The sequence below is a fragment of the Myotis myotis genome, unplaced genomic scaffold (assembly GCF_014108235.1).
Source record: "Myotis myotis isolate mMyoMyo1 unplaced genomic scaffold, mMyoMyo1.p scaffold_m19_p_1, whole genome shotgun sequence".
Classification (NCBI taxonomy): Eukaryota; Metazoa; Chordata; class Mammalia; order Chiroptera; family Vespertilionidae; genus Myotis; species Myotis myotis.
Genome location: NW_023416313.1, coordinates 86,258,547 through 86,277,816, shown reverse-complemented (window position 1 = coordinate 86,277,816; position 19,270 = coordinate 86,258,547).

The following is a 19,270-nucleotide window of genomic DNA, read 5'->3' as shown; positions in this document are numbered from 1 at the left end:
GTGTCAGAGATGAAAGAAAATTAGTAAATGTATATGAAAATCTTCCTCCTGTCAGAGTCTGGGGTGTGCCATGGGAACCAGAGTCAAGTCCCCGCCCACCCACGTGTGTCTCGAAATCACCCCAGACCCAGACCTGGCTGGGCTGCACCCCCATTGGGCTAGATCTAGACCCAGCCGGCCCCACCCCCGTCAAGCCCCACCGAGTGGGGGGCGCAGCCTCAGGTCGCCTGGCCCGAGCTGGGAAGCACACCTTGAGGTCCCCTGGCCCAGCCAGGGGGCGTGGCCTGAGGTCCCCCGTCAAGCCCCACCAGGCGGGGAGTGCAACTTCAGGTCCCCCAGCCTGGGGCGAGGTGCGCGGCCTGAGGTCCCCCAGCTGATGCCAGGGTGGGGAGCACGGCCTGAGGTCCCCCAGCCTGGTGCCAGGGTGGGGGGCGTGGCCTGAGGTCCCCTGTCAAGCTCCACCAGGCGGGGGGCGCAGCCTCAGGTCCCTGCTGATTGCTCGTTAAGGCTCATTACGGGAACTTGGCCTCCGCTGTGGGCGCAGCCATCTTGACCGTTGTGGCGTGATAGTCAATTTGCATATTCCCTCTTTATTAGAGAAGATGACTCTCAGGACTTATTCCCAAGGGGATGGAAAAAAGGAGAGATAGATGGCCTGCTTTCAAAGGACAGCACAGCTCTGAGGGATGGCATGGAATTGGAGTCAGTATTGTCCTGATTGATTCTGAGCTCCCCAAAGGACCAAAGTGCAGCCGTAGGATTGTTTGATCCTGGCATGAACTGGAGAGTTTGTGCTAAAAATCTGTCCAAACCCATATGTGTGCTTGCTTCTGGCCAAGTTTCAGGGCACACTTCACTTCAGTTGCTAGATCCAAGCACTAATCTCCTTTTCTTTCTAAGTTCCTTAAACTATGTATTTATTTGAGTAAAAGGAAAAGAAGCTGCCATACACGAGGCTAATAGGTTTCCCCCTTACCTGACAGGCACAGCAGCCCTGCCAGGTGAGCCTCCTAAGCTCCATTCACAAGTGAGGGAACTCCAACAGAGAGGTGAATGCTGGGCCAGGAGCACACAGATGCTGATCCCAAGAACGCCCAGGCCCATTGTTTGCTCACGGCGCAGTGTGACAGAAGAGTCACCCCCGTGCCAGGAATGCATACAGAGAAGACGTACCTCCTCTGGAAGTCTTGACCACCAGGTTTTGTGTTGAGAGCAAGGCTAAGGGGTGCTGGCACTGAGCCCTCTGAGATCCCATGGCCCACATGTAGCAGAATTCCTGTTTCCACGTGAACTCTAGTCCTATCACCCATAAATACGTGCTCTTCCTCTTTATATGCTCATGCCTTGTAATTGATGTGTGATGAGTGGGGCAAAACTGTTGCTCCCTTCATTCATCACATAGCTGCCTGAGGCCATGGCAGACGATGGCAGAGGAGTAGTGGGCCCAGGGGCGACTGAACTCCCAGAGCACACACCCAACGTCTCCAGGAATGAGAGCTTTGCTTAGAGATGGCACTTGTGAACATATTTTTTATCTGGTCAGTTTCCTAGTTCATGGTTTGAAGACAATGTTTATATCTGACACTGGGAAAAAGACATGCCCTGAAGTCTTTGGGAAACGGCATGTTCTTAAACTATGAACATATATGTCTCTCAGTCCTGGCGGCAAGGGAGCCTGAGACCAGGGTGCTAGCACGGGTAGGCTCCCTTCCAGACTTCCTCACACCTGGGGGAGAGATCTCTAGTCTCTTGCTCTTATAAAGGACACAAATCTCATCATGGGCCTCTATCCTCCTAACCTCATCTAAACTTAATTACATCCCAAAGGTCACATCTTATTAGGGGTTAGGGTTTCACATATGGATTTTGGGGGCACACAAACACCTGGGCTTTTTAATTTTAAAAAGCACATCTTTTTAAAGCAAAGTGCACTGCTTATAGTACAGTCTCAAGCTCTGCAGGTTTCATGGTTCCTCCTAATCAGGGCCCTGACTATGCAAGGCACTTTCCCACTGCTGTCAACCAATAGCACCCTCTGCCCGGCTCAGGCTGCTCTGTCCCTGCCTCTGTCCTGCAGTCATCAGTCCTGCCCTGTGATGTGCTTTCAGAATATCACCTGTCTTCCCAAGAGAGAACTCGGTGGCCCTGTGCTCTCTGGGTTTGAATCTCAGTTCTTCCAGTCCTACTTTTTAAAGAAGACCTTAAAAAGTTGCCTAACCTCTCTGTGCCTCGGCTTCTTTATCTGGAAGACAGAAATAATAATAGTCAGTGTCGCATGGAGTTGTTAGGAGGACTAAATGAAAGGTGTTACAAGACACACATTCAATAAGTGTTGGCCAAGGTCAGTTAACAAAAACTTTAGTACCATGGTTCTAGCCCTGAAATGATTAACATCCAAATCTTGCCTGTCATGAGAGTTAAGGTGAAGTCTTATCTCCTGAAAGCTTTACCTTCTCTGAATTCCTCCCTAAAAGATACATACAATTGCCAAAAGGTGAGCTACAATCACTACTTTAAGATTTAAAAAATATATCCTGTTTCCATACCAAATTAAGATTCCTTTAAAGAGGATTGTCTTAGTGTTCATTTCAGTGTCTAATAAAGTTCTTATCACATAAAGGTTATTCAGCAAATATTTACTGAATGAATATTTTAAAATGCCTTGTGTATTTGGGTTATTAGCAGAATTTATGAAGATTCAATGGAAAGGAAATTGTCCACTAGGCCACCAAATAGTTTGCTTTAAGATAATTGAAGCATTTATCAAACCATCGTATGTTTATAACTTGACAATGTTCCAGTAGCTACCACATAATATGCGTTTTGATAAAAAATGTGGATTGAAAAGTCTGAGATCCCCACTCCATCTAACTTTCTGGCCCACCCAAGCTATTTCCAGTGGCTTTACCATAATGGCCTGTCTTGACCCATGCTTCAGATCTTCCTAAAATCTCTCAAACATGCAGCATCTGTCCTCAGTGAGCCCAATACTTAAGTGGCCCCAGGCCTGACACTAGCCGCAGCCAATCTTGGTTTACAGCTTGGTCTCACCTGGGCACCTACAAGCCCAACACAAGAAGCAGCCATCTGCAAATCACTTTGTAGTTTGTGCCTGGTGGCCCTGGAGCAGAACACAGGCAGTGGCTAACCCTGGCTGGCATCTCCTGGGAGGCCCCGGAGCCAGTGCATCCAGTAGACAGCTTTAGACCACATCAAAGCACCTCCTCAAGTGACATACTCAAGGGCACATTCAGTGGGTACCAGAACCCTATAAAGCATTTCATTCTTTACTGTGCCCAGCACGGCTAGAGAACGGACAGGAGTCCTGGAGGAGGGGCAACGGGGGATTGAGAAAATGAAAGAGACAGACACAGAGACAGTAGAGAAAGCTGTGGCCCGGTGGGACAGCTGGCCCTCTGATGGAGAGACAGTGACCCAGAGCCGATGCAGCACGTTTATTTTATACAGTATAATTCCAGGAAGTTTTACTAAGGTTTAAAACAAAAGAAATTATGTGAAATCATGATTAAAGATCAAGCTATAGTCATGGTTAAAGATCAAGCCATACTTCTTGTGGCTTCTTTGTAATAGTCACTCCTGGCTAAGCCCAGATAATTGCGTCCCTTCCTTGCGCCTGGCTGAACTTAGATAATGAAACCCACCCCCTGGCACCTGAGCTAAGGGTCAGGTTAACAACATACCTGCCTCTGGCATGATGCCTTTCCAGGATGTGGCTCTGCCAACACCATTGGGCTCAGCTGTCAATAATTAAAGAAATGTTCAATGTGCCTTCCCAGACGCTCTCTACAGGACCCTACTGAAGTGATTCTTGCTCTATGCAGTGGTTCCCTGCACAACGGACCCTCCAAGGTGGCTGAAGGTCACAGCCAGTCCTTACAGCTGATCGGCCTGGGTAAATCCCTCCCATTGATGTGCCAATAGCAATCAAGACTTAAAACTACATAGGAGGGGTACAGCTCACATGGGGGTGGGGGTGCACCTCTAGCGCCCAAGGAGGCTGTGCCACTAGCAAGCATGTCAAACTCAAAGGCTAACACAGGCCAAATACACAAGGTTTAAGTTTATGTGGGCCACAAAAAAACAAAAGCTTCAATTTTCATAGAAACGTAGGTTTATTGCAATAGAGACATGCTGAATACAAAGGGCTGAAATAAATGAGTAATCATTAACATAAAATAATAGAACATTTCAACAAAAATCAATATTTTTTTCTTGAACATTGACTTACCAGACACTGAATAATTGCACAAATTGGTAAGTGTAATGCAAATAAACCTACTTTGCTTGTTCTCCGAAAGCAAAATATTTGTTGCGCACACCAAACACGTCAGTACAAGATTAATGATGTGCCAATCAGCTGCTGAAATATTCACTGCTAGTATCAGTGGAGAGAAATGGTGCGCCTGTGTGTAAGGCTTGTAAGGGAAACGAATGCAACACGATTAATAATCAGTCATTAGCGAACATTGTAGTTCGTTATTAATAATTATGTATAACAGGACACTGTAAAAATTAAATTATGACATTTTTATTAAAATGTTTCTTATGTACCATTATATTGGCTGGGCCACAAAAATATTCGTTGTGGGCCACATGCAGCCCACAGGCTGCAAGTTTGACATGCTTGCCCTGGACCCTATAGGACACCTACCACAGTAGGCCATACTACCGGTCCTGAGATGTAGCAGCCCTACCTATCCTTATTCCAGCACTATTTGTAATAGAAAGAGACTGGTGGTGACCTAGATATTATTAACAGAGGATTTTGCTAATAAATTGCGACATACTTACATGGATTTCCTAGTGATCTTGGTTTCACCTCTGCCCCTTTACAAAGCAGCAATGATTCTATTAAAACTAAGGCAGATGTCGGTATTCCTTCTCAGAAACCCTTCTATGGTTCACCATCTTCCTCAGAGTAAAAGCCATGTTCTTCCCAGTGCTCTCTTTGATTTCATCTCTTCCGGCCCCTCGCCTTGCCTTCTTCACTCGAGACTTGCTCCTGGAGAACTCAGCATGACAGCCTCGGGGCCTCTGCGCTCGCTGTTTCCTCTGTCTAAACTGGTCTCCCCCACCCACCCTCTGACCCCCGGTATCTGCAAGCTTCCCATCAGGTGATCACCCATCTATTCAGCACAAGCCTGCCTTCCCTGAATACCTTATATAAGACAGCACAGCCCTAACCGGTTTGGCTCAGTGGATGGAGCATCGGCCTGTGGACTGAAGGGTCCCAGGTTCGATTCCGGTCAAGGGCATGTACTTTGGTGCGGGCACATCCCCAGTGAGGGGTGTGCAGGAGGCAGCTGATCGATGTTTCTCTCTCATCGATGTTTCTAACTCTCTATCCCTCTCCCTTCCTCTCTGTAAAAAATCAATAAAATATATTTATATATAAAAAAAAAAGACAGCACAACACACGCGCACGCGCGTGCACACACACACACACACACACACACACACACAGAGCAATCTCTGCCACCCCCTTTAGGTGCCTTATTTCCTCCCTAGTACTTATCACTAACTGGTACAGTATGCATTTGTTCATCTGATATCTGTCTTCTCTCACTAGAGAATAAGCTCCTTGAAGTACAAGTACTTTGTTATGCATTTTAAGGAGGGTTATTATGTTCACATAATATCCTCAGTGCCAAGAACAACGCATGACACTCAGTAAATATTTATTGAATGATTCCATTTAATGAAAAACCAGACAAATGTTTAATCAGGATGAGGGAGGCAGATCAATACTCAGTCACAAGACGAGATTCTCAAAAAACACTGGTAAGTAGAAAGAGCAGGTTAGTGAACTAAAAGCATCATGCTATTGGAGGGAATGAGGGCCAGGTGGGGGAGGGAGGGAAGCTATGTCAGCATTAAGAAATCTGAGAGGATAGACATCATACTTTTTTGTTGTTAATCCTCACCTGAGGATATTTTCCCATTGATTTTTAGAGAGAGTAGAAGGGGAGAGGGTGAGAGAGGAAGACAGAGAGAGAGAAAGAAACATGGGTGTGAGAGACACACACTGATTGGTTGAATCGGTCATGTGTCCCAATCAGGGCCAGGAAACGAATCTGCAACCCAGGTACGTGCCCTTGACTGGGAATCGTACCCACTCCCTTTGGTATGTGGGCCACACTCTAACCTCTGAGCAACACCAGCCAGAGCTATATCATACTTGTAAATAGAGGCATTTCTGAGGTAGAAAAGCAGGTGCATGCCTGTTTGTGTGACTGGGTGAGTATGTCTGTGTACTTTGTCTTATGTAGTAATAGCTTAATACCAAAATTCTATGTTTTAGTTTATTCTGCTGGAATAATCAAAACATATATATCACAGCATTGCTCATAATAGAAAAGAAAAGGCGAAAGGAAGACAGAAAGAAAGGAAAAAAGAAAGGAAGGAAGAAATTAGCCTATGTGTCAGCAACAGGATATTGGTTAGATGAATTCTGAAATATTCCTAAAGAATGGACAAGATTTTTTAAAACCCAGAAGTCAGCAAATAATGGCCTGCATGCTAAGTCTAATTGCTGCTGTGTTCTTTTCATAAATAAAGTTTTATTTAAATATAGCCATGCCCATTTACATACATTGTCTATGGCTCCTTTCCCACTCCCACAGCTGAGCTGTGTAATTGTGATAAAGACCAAGTGGTCTGCAAAGTCTGAAATACTTACTCTTTGTTGAACCCTTGGACTAGAATAAAGTAATTAAAAGTGACTTGTAGAGAACATTATGGAACATGTTAATTATATATTTAATAAATATGCGAATGTTATAAATGGAAATATAATGCTTAAAATATTATTTATATAGTTTTTTTAAAAAAGAGTGGAAGGATACATACATCAATGCTACAAATTACCTCTGAGTGGAAAAAGTAAAATGGTGATTATTCCCTCCCTCCTTTACAATTTCCTGCATTTTCAAATTTTCTATAAACACTAGGTATTACTTACTATTTTAAAAAATCTAAGTGAAAAATCGACTTAATACCTGGTTTGCTTTGAGTCTGTTCTTGCTTAAAAGAAAGAGTAGGTTAACTTTCAATGTCCTTCCTATAATGTGATTCTTCCTGAGGCTTAGAAATGAGGCTTCCTTATTAGGAGAAGGGCCAAGCATTCCTACTTGAACCAGAAGTAACAACCCTGGTAGTTTTGTTCAGGTAACTGGCTTTTGCTTTACTTTGTAAAAGTACTTTTTTCCATATTCTATTGACTAAGTGTTATTAATCAGGGCCCAAGTTCAAAGTTCTCACAATCCACTTAAGAGGGTGAGTATAAGGGCTTGGAGGAATATTACAGCCCTTGTGTTACAGCTCCCTCATTTTACCATCTGAAGAAAACAGGAGGCAGAAGCGTTTCCTCTGTCTAGACTGCTCTTCCCAAGAGAAATCCCAAGTAAACAACCTAACATTACAGCTTAAAGAGTGAGAAAAAGAACGAAAGCAACACAAAGTCAACAGAAGAAAGGAAATAGTAAAAGTTAGAGCATAACTGAATGAAATAAAAAACAGAAAGACTATCCAAAAAATTAATACAACAAAGAGCTGGTTCTTAAAAAATTTTTAATAAAATTGAGAAAACCAAGATGGCGGCATAGGTAAACACTGGAGCTTGCTGCCTTGAACAACCACTTCAAAAATACATGCCGAAACCGGTTTGGCTCAGTGGATAGAGCGTCGGCCTGCGGACTGAAGGGTCCCAGGTTCGATTCCGATCAAGGGCATGTACCTGGGTTGTGGGCACATCCCCAGTAGGGGGTGTGCAGGAGGCAGCTGATCGATGTTTCTCTATCATTGATGTTTCTAACTCTCTATCTCTCTCCCTTCCTCTCTGTAAAAAATCAATAAAATATATTAAAAAAAAATACAACTAAAAAATGGATCGGACATCATCCAGAACCACAGGAAGGCTGGCTGAGTGGAAGTTCTACAACTAGGAGGAAAGAGAAAAGCAGACCGAGACTCAGAGGAGGCACAGTGCTGAAGTAAAATACTAAGGTGCAGAGTGCATGCAGAGTGGGCTGGTGGCTGAGGGCGTGGTTGTTGTTTTCAATCGGGAGGGAGTCTCAGACTCTGAGCTCCAGTTCTGGGCGAGTCTCTAGGGACCCAGACTTATACGGGAGAAGCGCGACTGTCTGACATCGCTCAGAACCCTAGGACAGCTTTCTCTCTGTGGGGCTTGCAGTGATTACTGGGACACTGAGAAGCAGAGCCTCTGAGGGCAAGACTGAGAGCAGCCATAATTGCTAACCCCGCCCTGTGGATCCTGTGGGACCTGCCCCACCCAAGCCCTGCAGGGAGACTTGTGCTGGATAGCCTCAGGCAAAGGCTAGATTAGCACCTCCCTAGAGATCCAGGAGCCAGGAAGCCCAGAGGTCAGAGTGGGACCATCCAGTTTGCAGCTCCGTGGAACCATAAAAGACACACTTAGGGGGCAGACTCAGTGAGCATCAAAGCCCCATCGAAGCAAGTCTAGCCCCAGAGGGGTGTCTCCAGCACAGAAGTTCTCCCACTGCAGACACAGCTGATTCTCACAGGCAATTGGTCTGGAGGTCAATTCCTCACAGTGATAACTACAACAATCGAGGCTTAATTACAACAAGACTGTGCACAAAGCCTTCAAGGGGGTGCACCAAGAGTGTCTACCTCAGGTAATTTGGACACTTAGCACAGAAAGGCACTCTATCGACACAGCAAAGCATAAAAAATGCCGAGACAAAGAAACAGGACACAAACGACAGAATGGGAGGAAAGCAAACTGCTGGATATAGAGTTCAAAACCACACTTTTAAGGTCTTTAAAGAACTGTCTAGAAGCCGCTGATAAATTTAATAAGGCCCTCGAAAAGACTGGTGAGACCGCTGATAAATGTAGTGAGATCTTCAAGAAATCTAATGAGACCCTCGATGTTATGATAAAGGACCAACTAGAATTTAACCATACACTGACTGAAATAAAGAACATTATACAGACTCCCAAAAGCAGACCAGAGGAGCGCAAGAATCAAGTCAAAGATTTGAAATATGAAGAAGCAAAAAACACCCAACCGGAAAAGCAAAATGAAAAAAGAATCCAAAAATATGAAGATAGTGTAAGGAGCCTCTGGGACAGCTTCAAGGGTACCAACATCCGAATTATAGGGGTGCCAGAAAAAGAGAGAGAGCAAGATATTGAAAACCTATTTTAAGAAATAATGACAGACAACTTCCCCTATCTGGTGAAAGAAATAGACTTCCAAGTCCAGGAAGCGCATAGAACCCCAAACAAAAGTAATCCAAAGAGGACCACACCAAGACACATTATAATTAAAATGCCAAGAGCAAAAGACAAAGAGAGAATCTTAAAAGCAGCAAGAGAAAGAAACTCAGTTACCTACAAGGGAGTACCCATACGACTGTCAGCTGATTTCTCAACAGAAACTTTGCAGGCCAGAAGGGAGTGGCAGGAAATATTCAAAGTGATGAATACCAAGAACCTACAACCAAGATTACTTTATCCAGCAAAGCTATCATTCAAAATTGAAGGTCAGATAAAGAGCTTCACAGATAAGGAAAAGCTAAAGGGGTTCATCACCACTAAACCAGTATTATATGAAATGCTGAAAGGTATCTTTTAAGAAGAGGAAGAAGAAGAAAAAGGTAAAGATACAAATTATGAACAACAAATACACATCCATCAACAAGTGAATCTAAAAATCAAGTGAATAAATAATCTGATGAACAGTATGAACTGGCGATTGCCATAGAATCAGGGACATAGAAAGGGAATGGACTGACTATTCTTGGGGGTGGGGAGGGAAGGGGTGTGGGGTGAAGGAAGAGATTGGACAATAATCATGCACCTATGGATGAGGACAGTGGGTGGGGAGTGAGGGCGGAGGGTGGGGTGGGAACTGGGTGGAGGGGAGTTACGGTGGGAAAAAAGAGTAACTAATGTAATAGTCTGAACAATAAAGATTTAATTAAAACAAATTTTTAAATAAAATTGACAAACTCCTGACTAGACTCACTAAGAAAAAAAGAGAAAAGATTCATATAAGCAAAATCAGAAATTAAAGAGAAGTTACCATAGACATCACAGATATACAAAGGATCATGCTAGAATACTATGAAAGATTATATGCCACCAAATTCAATAACCTAGAATACTAGTAAATGAATAAGTCCCTAGAAATATATAACCTTTCTAGACTGGGTCATGAAGAACTAGAAAACCTAAGTAGATTGATCAGCAGTGAGGAAATTTAAGCAACCGTCACAAACCTCCCCAAAATAAAAGTTTGGGACCAGATGGCTGCACTAGTAAGTTCTACCAAGCATTCAAAGAAAATTTGGTACCCAACCTCCTCAAACTTTTCTAAAAAATTGAAGAAGAGGCAATACTGTCTAAACACATTTTATGAGGCCAATATAACCCTGGTGCCAAAACTGGCTGTATAAAACACACAGAAAGAAACCTACAAGCCAATATCTCCGATGAATACAGATACAAGAATCCAAGACAAAATACTAACAAACTGAATAAGACAATACAGAAAAAAAATAATAAATCACAGTAAAGTGGGGTTTATTCCACGGGCAAAAGGATGGTTCAACATATGCAAATAGATCAATGTAAGCACCACATTAACAGAACAAAGGATAAAAATCATATGACCATATCAATATATGCAGAAAAAGCATTTGATAAAATACAACATCCATTTATGATTAAAACACTCAATAAAATGATTATAAGCCCAGCTGGTGTAGCTCAGTGATTGAGCATCAACCTACGAGCTAGGAAGTCACAGCTCGATTCCCAGTCATGGAATATGTCCAGGTTGTGGGCTCAATCCCAAGTTTCTCTCATCATTGATGTTTCTCTCTCTCCCCCACTTTCTTCCTCTCTGAAATCAATAAAAATTTAAGAAAAAGGAATATAAGGACCCTTGGATTCTTTTTTAATAAAAAAGTAAAATGGGTATAGAAGGAAAGTACCTCAATAAAATAAAGGCCAAATATGCATATATAATATACACAAGCTCTCAGCCAACATCATACTCAACGGTGAAAAACTAAAAGCTTTTCCTCCAAAATCAGGAATAAGACAAGGACGCCCACTCTCACCACCCTCATTCAACATAGTTCTGGAAGTCCCAGCCAGAGCAATCAGGCAAGAAAAAGAAATAAAAGGCATCCAAATTGGGAATGAAAAGTAAAAGTAAAATCATATCACTTTTTGCAAATGATATGATTCTGTATATAGAAAACCCTAAAAACTCCACCAAGAAATTATAAAGACAGTAAAGTTGCAGGATACAAAATCAATGTGCAAAACTACACTGCTTTCCTATATACTAATAATGAAACTTCAGAAAAAGAAATATAAAAAACAATTCCTTTTGCAATTGCAACAAAAAGAATAAAATACTTAGGAATAGTCTTAACAAAGGATGTGAAGCACCTATAGGTTCTGAAAACTACAAAGTGTTATTTCAAAAGATTGAAAAAGTCACAATGAAATGGAAAGATATTCCATGTTTGTGGATTAGAAGAATCAACATAGTTAAAATGGCCACATTACCCAAAGCAATATACAGATTTAGTGCAATCCCCATCAAAATCACAAAAAGAAATATTTTAAAGAAATAGAACTAAAAAAAAATCAGATTTCTATGGAACCACAAAAGACCCCGAATAGCCAAAGCAATCCTAAGAAAAAAGAATGAAGCTGGGGATATCACACTACCTGACTTCAAGTTAGTCTACAGAGCTACAATAATCAGCATGGTACTGACAGAAAAACAGACACACAGACTAATGGAACAGAATTAAGAGCCCAGAAATAAAACCATGTGTATATGGGCAAATAATTTTTGACAAAAGAGCCAAAAACACACGCTGGAGAAAAGAAACCCTCTTCAATAATGGTCCTGGGAGAATTGGAAAGTCACAAGCAAAAGAATGAAACTAGATTACAGTTTTTCCCCATGTACAAAAGTTAATTCAAAATTAATCAAAGACCTAAATATAAGATCTGAAACAATAACATACATAGAAAAAAACATAGGTACTAGACTTATGGACCTTGGTCATAGATAAATTTTATGAATTTGACCCAAAAGGCAAGGCAAGTAAAGGCAAAAATAAATGAATGAGATTAAATCAAACTAAAAAGCTTCTGCACAGCAAAAGAAATGGCCAACAAAACAAAAGTTAACCCAACCAAATGGGAGATGATAGTTACAAACCACCACTCCAACGAAGGTTTAATATACAAAATATATAAAGAAATCACACAACTCAACACCAAACAAACAATCCAATAAAAAAAATAGGCAGAGGCTTATTTTTGTGGCTTAGTGTTTGAGCATCAATTCAGGAACCAAGAGGTCATGGTTGCACTCCCAGTCAGGGCACATGCCAGAGTTTCTGGCTCAATCCCCAGAAGGGGGCGTGGTGTGCAGGAGGCAATTAATAGGTAATGTTTCCCGCTCATCAATGTTTCTATCTCTCCATCCTTCTCCCTTCCTCTCTCTAAAAATCAATAAAAACATTTTTTAAAAAACCAACAACAGGCAGAGGACCACTCCCAAGAAGACATACAAACACTAACAAATATATGAAAAGATATTCAACTTCACTAGATATTAGGGAAATGCATATGGAAACTATCATGAGATACCACCTCACACTTGTTAGAATGGCTACTATCAACAAGACAGACAATGACAGCGCTGGTTAGGCTGTGGAGTAAAGGGAACCCTCACTCACTGTTGGTGGGAATGTAGAACTGGTACAACTACTATGGAAAGCAGTCTGATGATTCCTCAAGAAATTAAGAATAAAGTTACCATATAACCCAGTAATCCCTCTCCTGGGTATCTACCCCCCAAATTAAAAAAACAAAAACACATTTACTCACAAAGATATACACCCCCCCCCCCCCGCCCCCCCATGCTCATTGCAGCATTATTCACAGCAGCCAAGACATGGAGACACCAAGTGTCCCTGCGATAGAGGACAGGATAAAGATGGTGTGGTACATATACAAAATGGGATATTACTCAGCCATAGAAGGGATGAAATACTGCCATTTGCAACGACATGGATGGACCTTGAGAATATTATGTTAAGTGAAATGTCAATCAGAAAAAGCTAAGAACCACATGATTTCACACATATGTAGGATATAAAACTGAAACTCAGGCGCAAACAGTATGGTAGTTACCAGAGGGAAGGTGGGGGAATAGTAGAGAATGAAGGGGGCCAAACACATGGTGATAGAAGATGATCTGACTCTGGGTGGAGGGCACACAATGCAATAATGTACACTTGAAACCTATATGATCTTATTAATCAATGTCAACCCAATAAATTTAATTTTAAAAGAGAAAAAAATTTTAATTAATTTTTTAAAAAACTTTTTAGAAAAAGAAAGGTTTACAGCTTGCCCAAGGCAACCCAGGTAGATTTGGGCAGAGCTCTTCACGTGGTTTCCATGCTGACTTCTGCATAATAAATGGAGTCAATGAGGCAGAAGAGAGGAACAGGGATTTCAGAAAGGCTTCAGCTCACATAAAAATCAAAGATTGGGGGTTGGCAACAATTATGGGCAGGCTAACTGAAGTACGAGTAAGTTTATTTTTAAGAGGAATGCTACTCTTCATTTTCTCTTCTGATCCTCTTTACTTACATACCAGACTACTAGTCACTGTTGTTATTATAACAACTAGTGGCCCGGTGCATGAAATTCATGCACATTAAAAGGGAATTAATTAGAGGAAATATTTTAATATTGCTATTTGCCCTTTCTCTATAATAGAAGTGTCAGAGATTAAAGGAAATTAGTAAAATGTATATGAAAATCTCCCTCCTGTAAGAGTCTGGGGCACGTTATGTAGGAGCCAGAGTCAAGTCCCCGCCCACCCACATGCTCCTTGAAATCACATGATACCCAGACCCGGCCAGCCCCACCCCCATTGGGCAAGATCTAGACCCGGCCGGCCCCACCCCCCGTCAGACCCTGCCAGGCGGGAGACACAGCTTCAGGTCCCCTGGCCTGGTGCTGGGCAGGGGGTGCAGCCTCAGGTCCCCCAGCCCAGCACTAGATGGAGGGCACAGCCTCAGCACCCCTGTCAAGCCCTGCCAGGCGGGGGGGGGGGGGGTGCAGCCTGAGGTCCCCTGGCCTGGCGCTGGGGCGAGGAGGGCACAGCCTGAGGTCTCCTGGCCTGGGCCAGGGCAGGGGGCATGCCTTGAGGTCCCCTGTCAAGCCCTGCCAGGCAGGGGGCATGGCCTGAGGTTCCCCAGCCTGGTGCCAAGGCGGGGGCGCGACCTCAGGTACCCCCAACCCCCGCCTGGCCTGGTGCTATGCAGCCTCAGGTCCCTGCTGATCGCTTGTTATGGCTCATTATGGGAACCCCGCCTTTGCTGTGGGCACAGCCATCTTGTAACGGTGTTATGGCGTGAGGCTCAATTTTCATATTACCTCTTTATTATAAAGGGTACTAGAGGCCCAGTGCATGGATTCGTGCACTGGTGGGGTCCCTCAGCCTGGCCTGCAGGGATTGGGCCAAAACTGGCTCTTCGACATCCCCCGAGGGGTCTTGGATTGTGAGAGGGAGCAGGCCAGGCTGAGGGACCCCACTGGTGCACGATCGGGGCCAGGGAGGGACTGCAGGAGGGCTCCAGGGCATGCCCAGCCCATCTTGCCCAGTCCCAATCGGCCGGACTCCAGCAGCAAGCTAATCTACCAAGTTAGAGCATCTGTCCCCTGGTGGTCAGTGTGTGTCATAGCAACTGGTCAAATGGTCGAATGAATGTTCGGACACTTAGTATATTAGGCTTTTATTATACAGTAGGTCCTTGGATTACGTGGGAGATTCCTATGGAATGACTAAATGTGATTTCCACTTTAAGTCAGAATCCACCTACGTAAGCACCTACACCACTCACATGGAGCACAAACACAGCAGTAATGAAGTAAAACAGTAAAAAAAAGTTAAAAGAAAGATAACAATTTCTTACCTTTACTTGTGGTAAATAAATAATAAAAAACATAAAGCACATATGTACATACATCAAAATGATGGAACTTTTTTCTTTTAATAAATAAATGGGAGATGGCGACGTAACCACGAAATGACATATGTCGAGTCCGATGTACCCCGAGGACTGTCTGTATAGGATATTATGTAACTGTTACTGAGGGCATTCACTTCATAATAGGTAAGTCTTCTTTCTTCATCATGTCTTTTTCTTCCAAAATATTGGATTTTATTCATTTTAAAATTTTGTTCTGCCGAAACCGGTTTGGCTCAGTGGATAGAGCGTCGGCCTGCGGACTGAAAGGTCCCAGGTTCGATTCCGGTCAAGGGCATGTACCTGGGTTGCGGGCATATCCCCAGTGGGAGATGTGCAGGAGGCAGCTGATCGATGTTTCTCTCTCATCGATGTTTCTAACTCTCTATCTCTCTCCCTTCCTCTCTGTAAAAAATCAATAAAATATATATTTAAAAAAAAAAAAATTTTGTTCTACTGAGCCCAACCACAGTGTCTCAGTGGTGGAGCGTCAACCTATGAACCAGGAGTCCACGGTTTGATTCCGGGTCAAGGCACATGCCCAGGTTGTGGGCTCAGTCCCCAGTGGAGGGAATGCAATAGGCAGCCCATCAATGATTCTCTCTCATCATTGATGTTTCTATCTCTATTTCCCTCACCCTCTCCCTTCCTCTCTGAAATCAATAAAAATATATTTTAAAAAATTTGTTCTACTGAGATTTAATTTACCTAGCTGACATGCACAGTTCTGACAATTGTATATACCCAGATAACCAACACTCTGATCAGCAGATAGAACATTTCCACCACCTCAGAAAAATGTCTATGTCCCTTCACAGTCACTCTAACCCTCGATCTTGATTTCTATCACCATAGGTTAGTTATCCCTTTCTAGAACTTATAACTGCAGTTATTCAGTATATAATTTTTTGTGTCTGGCTTTCACACTCAGCATATTTTTTGAGAATGATAATGCTGTGTGTGGGGGGCGGGGTGGGTAGTACAACACACTCCTTTTTTTTTTTTTTATTGCTGAGCAGTAAGTAGTCTATCTTACAAATACACCGCAGTTTCATCCCCAACCCCTTTTGTTGAAGGAAACCTGGACTGTTTCCAGTCTGGGCATTAAACAAAAAGTTGGTTCCAATCCTGGCATCATTTTGTCCAAATAAAAAAAAGTTTTGGGATTTGGATTTTGTTACTTTTCAGTCTGCCTTCCACTAATATTTAGATATTTTTCAGAGGCCTCCCTCCCTTGCTCTTTTCTCCAGGAAAATCATAGTATATACATACAACTGCAAAGGAATTAAGTGGGTAATATTGAAGATGGACACATTTATATATTCATATTCATCACACAAGCATAAAGGCTAAATATAGAAAACAAGTTAATATCTTGGCCAGTCTCACAATCTAATTTTGGAAAGGGCAGGTAAAGCTGCAAGGGGTAAAAAAAAAAAAAAAAAAAAAAAAAAAAAAAAAAAAAAAAGTGGTGTGCGTGGGTGGAGAGCAGCAATAGTGTTAATCTACAGAGTTTAAGGCATTATCAGGGCCCCAATGATAATTATAATTACAGCTTCTTCTTATTGACCTTTAACAAATGCTAGACATTGTGCTAATGATTTCATTTAATCCTTATGCTTGATGTGATACATTTATTATCCCAACTTGAGGTAGAGCATATGGACATTCAGAGGGTACATAAAAAAGTGCAGAAACATTATATATAGAGGACATTCAAAGGAGCATAAATCATAGGGACTTAAAGGAATTGGAGAGGTTAGTTTTTAAATAGCGAGTGGTGCAACTAAATAGTATAAATAGCATTTTTACTTTCTCTTTTCATTAGCATTTTGCAAACTCTTCTTAAGCCATAAGCCCTCTCTGTTCATGCTTACTGGGTATAGCGTGTGACATTTACCTCCCAGGGAACTATAAACCAGCTGGACAATTGTAGTTTTACAAATGGAGTAATTTAACACCACTCCTCACAACAAAATAATAAGTACTTTGATATTGTGGATATACTGTTACCAGCAATTCTGGCCAAAATCCATGTACAGCAAGAATGAATTTCAGTGGAAAAGTGAGTGGTTTAAAAGTCATCTTTGGGAATTCAATAAAAAATTAATTTTTTCCTAATGCTTTTTTTTCTTCCTTCCCCTCTCTATGTACCCCAAAGATTGTTTAGTATTCTCTTCCTTTACTGCTACTGATTATTATATTACTGCCCTATTTAAAATAGAAACGATGGCCCTGTTGGTGTTGCACAGTGGTTACAGTGCCAGCCTGCACACTGAAGGGTCTCGGGTTCGATTCCTGGTCAAGATCAGGTACCTGTGTTGCAGCTTCGATCTTTGGCCTGTTGGAACACGTTTGGGAGGTTAACCCATTGATGTGTCTCTCTCACATCAATGTTTCTCCCCCCCTCCTTTCCTCCCTCCCTCCCAACCTTCCTCCCCGCTCCCAATCTTCCTCCTTTTCTCCCTCCCTTCCACTCTCTCTAGAAATCAATGGAAAAAATATCGAGTGAGGATTAACAATAAATAAATAAATAAATAAATAAATAAATAAATAAATAGGAAGAATGGAGAAGAAAGTATTCTTTTTTTTCTGATAAGAAAGCCCTGAACACAATTTGGAGAAATCCATCCTTAAGGAGCACTGTTATGAGCCAGTGGCTTCACGTTTAAAATAGCATTGTGCACAATGTAGCTTTCGGTATTAGTTAGCTAGGGCTGCCGTGACAAAGTACAGACGTGGTGGCTTCAACAGAAATGAGTGTCTTCACTGTCTGGAGACTGGAAGTCTAAGAGCAAGGTGCTGGCAGGGTTGGTCTCTTCTGAGGCCTCTTCTTGGCTGGCAGATGGCCCTCCTTTTGTGAACACGTGCCCTAATCTCTTGCTATAAGAACAACAGTTATATTGAATTAAGGTCCACTTATGCGACCTCATTTTACCTTAATTAGCTCTCTAAGGACCCTGTCTCCAAACACAGTCACATTCTGAGGTACTGGTGGTTTAGGACTTCCACATATAAATTTTGGGGGGCACATAATTCAGCCTATAACACTTCCTAACTGCATGACAGATCTAACGAAAAAAAAAAAAGAGATTATTTAAGAAAATGCTATCAATGCAATTATAACAAGAGGGTGTCTGTTAGGGATGAAAATTAGTCACATCTTCAACTATTTTAAAATCATTTGTGAATGTAAGTTGCTTGTAAGGAAAGATGTTATTGGCTACTATTTAAGAGAGCAAGGCCATGAAGAGAATCAGATGACATGTTGAAGTTCTTATCTGCAAACAAATACCATAGTTTAAATGTTAAAAATTTTCCAAATTCAAAAAAAATGAGAAAAATAATCTAAAATTAATGGTTAATTACAGAAGATATGAAGTGGGGTTTTTTTTGGTTTTTTTTATTAAGCTTCAAATGACTTCTGAAGAACATGGCAAAAATAGTATTAGAACAGAGTAGACTCGAAAGTTAGCATAGCTTCCTGGCATCACTTGTGTATAGAAAACTGAAAGGGCCGCAGAGCAAATAAAGGAGGCTCACTACGCTGTGGTCGCACTTTTGTAAGTGCTGCATGGTGTTCAGCCTTTCAGAGTGTGCAGGATACACAACAATCAGACAAAAGGAAACAGATTTGTTCATGATGATCAGTTAAGATGATTCATATGAAACTGATCTTTCAATAGATAAAATAAAATAAAACCAGAGGAGTCTGTAGAAGAGGTAAAAGTACCTAGAAGCCATTATGAAGATTAGAAGATGGACTTTTGTCTTAAAATTATTATACAATTCTCATATAATGTCTTCACCTCACATCAATAATAATATCGTCACCCTTCCTTACCCTAGTCGTTTTCTCTTTATATCAGCAGCTTCTTAAAGCAAGTTCCTAAAAGAGGTTGTGTGCTTTACCCAGGCCACGGGCTAAAACGAACTCTGAGCGTTCACTCTCCGCAAAAAGAGGCGGCCCCGACCCTGGCAAGTTCTAAGAGCTTGACTCCATGACCGTCCCCGCCCCCCCCCCCCCCCCCCCCACTACCTATCTTTCGCGTAGCTTGGCCACCTACACCTACAAATTTAACACATTGCGTTTGCGTCATCGTCATCCTCCGGTCTCTGGGAAGAGGAAAGGGTCCTTTTGGACTGCAAATCCCGATCTAAAGAGTAGCCCAGTCTTTTGG